At 44.9% G+C, this 8,893-nt stretch overlaps 1 protein-coding gene and 1 pseudogene across 2 annotated transcripts in view; both read right to left on the bottom strand.

Annotated features, from left to right (window-relative positions):
• The window catches only part of LOC143956097 (uncharacterized), a 215,775-nt gene that overhangs the window by 125,523 nt on the left and 81,359 nt on the right, over window positions 1-8,893 (bottom strand). The gene's annotated exons all lie outside the window — the stretch shown is intronic.
• Window positions 1-8,893, bottom strand: part of LOC143955372 (uncharacterized) — a 38,680-nt pseudogene that overhangs the window by 18,439 nt on the left and 11,348 nt on the right. The window lies entirely within an intron of this gene.

The following is an 8,893-nucleotide window of genomic DNA, read 5'->3' as shown; positions in this document are numbered from 1 at the left end:
TTTTTTCCCACAAATAGAGCTTTCTTTTGGTGGTATTTGATCGCCCCTGCGATTTTTATTTTTTGCGCTATAAACAAAAATAGAGCGACAATTTTGAAAAAAACGCATTATTTTTTACTTTTTGTTATAATAAATATCCCCCAAAAATATATAAAAAAAACATTTTTTTTCCCTCGGTTTAGGCCGATACGTATTCTTCTACATATTTTTGGTAAAAAAAATTAGCAATAAGCGATTATTGATTGGTTTGCGCAAAAGTTATAGCGTTTACAAAATAGGGATAGTTTTATAGCATTTTTATTAATAATTTTTTATTATTTTTTTTTTCTACTAGTAATGGCGGCGATCAGCGATTTTTATTGTGACTGCGACATTGTGGGGGAACCCATCGGACATTTTTGACACATTTTTGGGACCATTGTCATTTATACAGCAATCACCGCTATATAAATGCAGTGATTCCTGTGTAAATGACACTGGCAGTGAAGGGGTTAACCAGTGGGAGGCAGTGTAGGGGTTAAGTGTTCCTAGGGGTGTGTTACTAACTGTGGGGGGGTTGGGCTTTCATTTAGTGAACACTGATCTCTGCTCCAATCACATGGAGCAGAGATCAGCGTCACTAGTTGCTAGGCAGAATGGAGAAATGTTGTTTACACAGCATTTCCTCCATTCGGCCGCTCCGTGAGACGATCGCGGGGATGCCCGCTGCGATCGAGTCCGCGGGTCCCGCGACCGGACTCACGGGGGTCCCGACCAGCGCGGGAGCGCGCCGCCGGCGACGCGCTCCCGATGGCAGGGCGGCATCGAATATTGGACGTACCTGTACGCCAATATGCCTGCCCGTGCCATTCTGTCGACGTACATCGCGTGCGCTGGTCGGGAAGTGGTTAATAGAGATAAGAGTGATGTCACGTGACCTCCCAGAATCCTCCTCACCTCTCCGGTCAGGTCTGTGTTTTATTAATATAGATAAGAGTGATGTCATGTGACCTCCCAGAATCCTCCTCACCTCTCCGGTCAGGTCCGTGTTTTATTAATAGAGATAAGAGTGATGTCATGTGACCTCCCAGAATCCTCCTCACCTCTCCGGTCAGGTCTGTGTTTTATATAATAGAGATAAGAGCGATGTCATGTGACCTCCCAGAATCCTCCTCACCTCTCCGGTCAGGTCTGTGTTTTATTAATAGAGATAAGAGTGATGTCATGTGACCTCCCAGAATCCTCCTCACCTCTCCGGTCAGGTCTGTGTTTTATATAATAGAGATAAGAGTGATGTCACGTGACCTCCCAGAATCCTCCTCACCTCTCCGGTCAGGTCTGTGTTTTATTAATATAGATAAGAGTGATGTCATGTGACCTCCCAGAATCCTCCTCACCTCTCTGGTCAGGTCTTTTTTTTTATATAATAGAGATAAGAGTGATGTCATGTGACCTCCCAGAATCCTCCTCACCTCTCTGGTCAGGTCTTTTTTTTTATATAATAGAGATAAGAGTGATGTCATATGACCTCCCAGAATCCTCCTCACCTCTCCTGTCAGCAGGTAGATGATCTCCAGGGTGAGGTTTAGTATCTTCTCAGTCATGTGACTCCGGTCCGCCTCCATCCTCATTGAAGTGATCATGTGATCTATGCGGGTTTCTCTGTAGACGGATAGTGGAGAATTATCTGGACTGTACTGGTTTTACAATATTAGGATGGGGATATAAGAGATTAATAATCAAGGAATAATAAATCGGATCTTTAAGGGTTACCTTTGGCCCTTGGCGAATACTGGAGGAACTATTATCACCTGTAGGGGAACCCCTACTAATGCACCCTTGTGTTTAGTTTAAATGTGTCTTCTGGTTGGTTGGATGCTAGGTAGCTTCAGCCACAAGCATCTCAGTAAGGAAGTGCACTAGGTGGTCTGCGTCCTGGCAACGATCAATGGTAACCTACGTTCTAGCAACCAAGGATTCTAGATGGCAGGAGACACCTGAACCCTAGTAATGAATGACGTTCAGCAACTTAATCTATCTGTGTCCTAGCAACAAAGAATTGTAGACTTCAGGAGCCACCTTTGTCCTAGCAATAAAGAATGCTAGGTGGTCTACAAGAAAAACAGAAGCGGAAGGCGCGGATACCTAGTGCATTACCAGAGATAATTTAATAAGAAGATATTTTTGTATAAAATTGGGGTACTCACAAAAGGGCATAAACACAGTGCGTGGACATGCACAGAACACGGGGTGCAGCCAACGCGTTTCAGGGGGCGCACCCCCTTCCTCAGAGCTGGGCTAGTCTCGTAGACCATGGGCAAGCGCTTTTATAGGGAATGGTAGAATTGGAAAATCGTGTGTCAAAAAGAGCCACGCCCTGAAAGGGGCGGGGGGAAAAAATATATATTTTGTATCACCGTGAAAAAATTCAATAAACTGTTTATGCAAAAATAATAAAAACAATTGTTGATAAGAAATTATTAATAAAGAAATTGAATATATATATATATATATATATATATATATATATATATATATATATATATATATATATATATATATATATATAGTCACACTAATGTAAAAACAACAAAATCCATGTCAAAAACCTATATCCAAAACAAAAAACTCCATAAGTACACAAATAAATAATGATAATTCACTCAAATCCATGATAAATTGCACATTCATTTATATATAGTCAGATGAATACAGGTGTAGAAACACATAAGCAAAAAAGAATGCAGGGTTGATAAGTGGGTCAATCCATGTCTCACGTTTCCATGCCTGAAGTAGCTGTGGGGGGAGGGGGTTTGGGCACTCAAGAGGTGTCCAAATGCCAGGAACGGGGGAGGGGAATACCCCAACAAATGCCAGCGGGTGCAGTGCACCGGCCAGTGAACCCGATGTCACACGGGCACCTTACCAGACCCCCAGGGGAACCAGCGGAAGTGCCAGGGGGAATCCACTTCCTGGAAACACAGGAACGACGACCTGATGACCACAAGTGACATCATTTCCGGGGGGCGGGAGCAGTGTAAAGGTGTCCCCGTGGACATGAATGAGCAAAGATAGATGGAAGGAAAACATTTTTTTTTTCTTCTGAGGAAGTGGGTGCGCCCCCCGAAACACGTTAGCTGTACCCCGTGTTCTGTGCATGTCCATGCACTGTGTTTATGTCCTTTTGTCAGTTTCATTTTGTGAGTACCCCACTTTTATACAAAAATGTCTTCTTATTAAATTATCTCTGGTAATGCACTAGGTGTGCGCGCCTTCCATTTCTGTTTTTCTTGAAGTTCCTTTCGGATTACCCCATCTGAAGAGGGCAGCATCCACCTATTTCTGGGATACCATCCAGGGGTCCTCAAACTACGGCCCCTCCAGCTGTTGCGAAACTACACATCCCATGAGGCATTGTAAAACTCTGACATTCACAGACGTGACTAGGCATGGTGGGAATTGTGGTTTTCCTGAACAACTGGTGGGCAAGAGTTTGAAGACCCCTTAGTCACTAAGTCTACTTAGCATCCTTCGTAGCCAGATGCATATGAGCTGAGCAGGGATGGCCACACACTGATTGAAATTCAGTAGTCCCCCTCGAACTGTCCAGATTTCGATCAGTGTATGGCCAGCTTAAGCCTATCGTAAAAAGAGCCATTAAACACTCCTTGGTCTGGTATTTTGTAAACGGCCAATTTTATGTAATTAAATCCATTAGCCGGTATCAGGCAAGCCAGAACATTATTAAGCCTTGTATAGTGAGGGCCAGGATTATCCACCTCCTTTCCCATTATTGGCTGATCTCTGACCCCTTTCTATAGCAAGAGGTGGGATTATCCACCTCCTTTCCCATTATTGGCTGATCTAAGACCCCTTTCTATAGCGAGAGGTGGGGTTATCCACCTCCTTTCCCATTATTGGCTGATCTCAGACCCCTTTCTATAGCGAAAGGTGGGGTTATCCACCTCCTTTCCCATTATTGGCTGATCTCAGACCCCTTTCTATAACGAGAGCTGGGGGTTATCCACCTCCTTTCCCATTAGTGGCTGATCTAAGACCCCTTTCTATAGCGAGAGGTGGGGTTATCCACCTCCTTTCCCATTATTGGCTGATCTCTGACCCCTTTCTATAGCGAGAGGTGGGGTTATCCACCTCCTTTCCCATTATTGGCCGATCTCAGACCCCTTTCTATAGCGAAAGGTGGGGTTATCCACCTCCTTTCCCATTATTGGCTGATCTCAGACCCCTTTCTATAGCGAGAGGTGTGGTTATACACCTCCTTTCACATTATTGGCTGATCTCCAACCCCTTTCTATAGCGAGAGGTGGGGTTATCCACCTCCTTTCCCATTATTGGCTGATCTAACACTCCTTTCTATAGCGAGAGGTGGGGTTATCCACCTCCTTTCCCATTATTGGCCAATCTAAGACCCCTTTCTATTGTGAGAGGTGGGGTTATCCACCTCCTTTCCCTTTATTGGCTGATCTCAGACCCCTTTCTATAGCGGGAGGTGGGGTTATCCACCTCCTTTCCCATTAGTGGCTGATCTCCGACCCCTTTCCATAGCGAGAGGTGGAGTTATCCACCTCCTTTCCCATTATTGGCTGATCTAAGACCCCTTTTCTATAGCGAGAGGTGTGGTTATACACCTCCTTTCACATTATTGGCTGATCTCCAACCCCTTTCTATAGCGAGAGGTGGGGTTATCCACCTCCTTTCCCATTATTGGCCAATCTAGGACCCCTTTCTATTGTGAGAGGTGGGGTTATCCACCTCCTTTCCCTTTATTGGCTGATCTCAGACCCCTTTCTATAGCGGGAGGTGGGGTTATCCACCTCCTTTCCCATTAGTGGCTGATCTCCGACCCCTTTCCATAGCGAGAGGTGGAGTTATCCACCTCCTTTCCCATTATTGGCTGATCTAAGACCCCTTTTCTATAGCGAGAGGTGGGGGTTATCCACCTCCTTTCCCATTATTGGTTGATCTCAGACCCCCCCCCCCCCCCCCCTGTCATACTCACCCGTTCCAAGCTCCAGCAGTAGGTCTTTCCCTCTGTGATCCCATGCCTGTCTAGCGAGTCCTGAGCACCAGCACTGCTAAGGACTATCTTCAGCAACCACCACCTTCTCTCAGACCCCAGTAGCTGCCTGTTCAAGTGAGTTGGAGGACCACAACGTGGACGCCACCTGCAGCCAAACCCATCTCCACCACCAGGAGCTCTGGTGAAGATAAGGCAGTACCTTTGACCCTGCACCTCGGCCCTTGTAAGGGCTCTCACTTCTGCTGCGGAATGGGCAAGCTGGGTCTTCTCCGTCAGTGTCTTCAGGTATCCAACGCATCTCAGACTCCTCAAAGCCACCTGTGTCTCCTCCGTGGCCAACACCACTACCTAGTCTTAGCTGCTATTATCAACTCCTGGTTGCTCAGTCCACTCCCTAGTCCGAGCTGGAATCCGTGATCTTTGACACCCCCTCCTAAAACGAGGTGCGGGGGTTATACCCTTCCTTTCCGATTACTGGCTGATCTCAGACCCCAACCCCCCCACCCGCCCAGTTACTGGCTGCTGATCGGGGTCAATGGCTCTGAAGAGCATTTTGGGGGAGACTCAAAATGAATCAACAAGAAACCAGAATTGGAACCCTGGAAGCTGAGGTCAAATTTCAGGACAACCCGAATCTCATCCCTCGTTACAGGAGATTGCTAAGGTGAGAAGGTGACATCTCCAAAATGAAGAGAATGTTACGGCCCCGTAAGTGGGGGGAATGTTCTGTCCCTGAAGGGGTTATTCTAAGTTCCCACAAGATATATGTGTGTATCATCATCTGCTGGAGATAAAAGACGTCACAGTGACTATGGAGGAAGAGGATGGACATGACGGGGGGGTTACTGGGCATAAATAGAAAATAATATCTTATTACCTCCTCTACTGCCACTTCCAGCAATGTCTTCTCTCTACTTCCTCCAAACTCACCTCTCACCCAGAACTTCCTATTTATACCTGAGATCACTTCCTGTCTGTACCTAACATCACTTCCTGTCTACCATAGAGACTTCCTGTCTGGGCAGAAATGCGACCACCTTGTGGAGCTCAGAGGAACTGCAACCCTGAGAAACATGTGACTGTACTATGTATATCCTTATAGATAAATACATCAACTCACCTGTGAATCTTGTGAGGTTTTGAGGATTCTCTCCCAGGAATCCCAGTTTTTCTAGGCAACTCTCTGGGGAATCTCCCAAGTAGGGTTACCACCCATCCGGGATTCACCTGGACAGTTCGGGTTTTGAATCGTGTGTCAAGGTTTCAGATCACCTGAAACCTGGACACAATATTCATAATAGACTATGGCTCCCCAAGTAACCGAGTACCACTACCGCCGACAAGACCCATTCCCATACACGGACACGAGAGGGCTCGATCTGCTCCTCATCCTTCCACCCCTACCCCTCTGTCTGCCCACCCACACTGCAATCCCCAGTGTTCTGTGCCTCAGGAAATGGATGCGTGGGCTGGAAATCTGAAACTCAGCAACCCTGCAGATATATTGTGGATGGAAGGTGTCGATGTCTTCCAATGTCTATGACTGAAGTCTCCTCTCCTCCCTCCCTTCTCTCTCCTGCCTCCAAATGAGTGAATGCACTACGGTAAGCAGGATTCAGCGGTAAGGGATGCCCTGTGGACTCTGATGTAAGGGGGGCTTTGGAAAGCGAAATTTTGGGAACGCTGATGTAAGTGGGAGGTTTGATGAGCCCCCCCCCCCCCCCCCCCATATATCAGAGTTCTCCTTTACACCACAGTCCATAGCGCTCCCCATCAAAAAAAAAAATTGCCATGAGCAGCTTGAAGTGTTCGGGTTTGGCTTGAAGAAAAGGTGGCAACCCTATTCCCAAGTAAAGTGACCGCCTGGCCAGTAAAATTAGATAGATGTATCGTATGAAGGAAAGGAACTGAGGATTTGGCTACCCTCAGTTTAAATATGGAATAAAATTGAATGCAGGTAGTCTTCACTACAATCTGATGGTTGCCATACACTGGCCCTTCTAATGAGACCATGCGTGTAGGGACTTCTCCTGGCACATTGGAGGGAATGTTGATTGCAGAGCCACTGTTGGTGTTTTTTGTATGGGTGGAGGTTTTTCGCTTTTTACCATACTGCAGGTAATTGTAGATAGGGGTAGTTGTATGGGTGGAGGTTTTGCTTTTTACCATACTGAAGGTAATTGTAGATAGGGTTAGTTGTAAGTTCTTGGACATGAGTCAAACCCATTTGGAGGAACCACTGACTGCGAAGCACCTGTTTCACTTTCCACCATACTACAGGTAAGTAAATGTAGATGGGGTAGTTGTAAGTTCTTAGACATGATTCAAACTAGGGTTGTCCCTATGCCAGTTTTTTTAAGACCAAGTACAAGTACTGATACTTTTTTCAAGTACTCGCCGATACCGATGGGTGGAGGTTTCGCTTTTTACCATACTGCAGGTAATTGTAGATAGGGGTAGTTATAAGTTTTTGGACACGAGTCAAACCAATTTGGAGGAACCACTGACTGCGAAGCACCTGTTTCACTTTACACCATACTACAGGTAAGTAAATGTAGATGGTGTAGTTGTAAGTTCTTGGACATGATTCAAAGTAGGGTTGTCCCGATACTACTTTTTTAAGACCAAGTACAAGTACTGATACTTTTTTTCAAGTACTCGCCGATACCGATGGGTGGAGGTTTTGATTTTTTACCATACTGCAGGTAATTGTAGATAGGGGTAGTTGTATGGGTGGAGATTTTGCTTTTTACCATACTGCAGTTAATTGTAGATAGGGGTAGTTGTATGGGTGGAGGTTTCGCATTTTACCATATTGCAGGTAATTGTAGATAGGGGTAGTTGTATGGGTGGAGGTTTCGCTTTTTACCATACTGCAGGTAATTGTAGATAGGGGTAGTTGTAAGTTCTTGGACATGAGTCAAACCCATTTGGAGGAACCACTGACTGCGAAGCACCTGTTTCACTTTCCACCATACTACAGGTAAGTAAATGTAGATGGTGTAGTTGTAAGTTCTTGGACATGATTCAAACTAGGGTTGTCCCGATACTACTTTTTTAAGACCGAGTACAAGTACTGATACTTTTTTTCAAGTACTCACCGATACCGATGGGTGGAGGTTTCGCTTTTTTTACCATACTGCAGGTAATTGTAGATAGGGGTAGTTGTAAGTTCTTGGACACGAGTCAAACCAATTTGGAGGAACCACTGACTGCGAAGCACCTGTTTCACTTTCCACCATACTACAGGTAAGTAAATGTAGATGGGGTAGTTGTAAGTTCTTGGACATGATTCAAACTAGGGTTGTCCCGATACCACTTTTTTAAGACCGAGTACAAGTACTGATACTTTTTTTTCAAGTACTCGCCGATACCGATTACCAATACTTTTTTTAATGTCATGTGACAGTGGCACATGTGTCAGTAGGTTTTTTTATTTTTATTATTTTTTTGTTTTTACAATTTTATTTTTGACAATTTATTTATTTATATTCTTTTTTTACAATTTTATTTTATTTTTTTTAAATAATGCTTTCTTTTTTTTTTCATAAGAGCATTTGCGCGAGTACAAACATTGGTGCAAATGCTCGGTGGCGTCACCGATAGTAGTATCGGTATCGGTGCAACCCTAATTCAAACCTATTTGGAGGAACCACTGACTGCGAAGTGACTGTTTTGTTTTGGTCAGGGTTTGGCTTTTCACCATTCTACAGGTAAGTAATTGTACTGTAGATACGGATAGACGTAAGCTCTTGGCTGTGATTCAGATACATAAATCTCCGTAAAGTTGAACAATGTTTGAAAGTTCTGAGGTGGAACTGATAAGAGAGTGGGTGGACTTGTTGGAGTAGCAAATACACTCTTGCATCTGTA

This window comes from Lithobates pipiens, unplaced genomic scaffold, assembly GCF_037356315.1.
Source record: "Lithobates pipiens isolate NorthernLeopardFrog02 unplaced genomic scaffold, aLitPip1_a1.2 Scaffold_35, whole genome shotgun sequence".
NCBI lineage: Eukaryota > Metazoa > Chordata > Amphibia > Anura > Ranidae > Lithobates > Lithobates pipiens.
The sequence above is the reverse complement of the archived record's forward strand: the minus strand, read 5'-3'. Positions and strand labels throughout refer to the sequence as shown.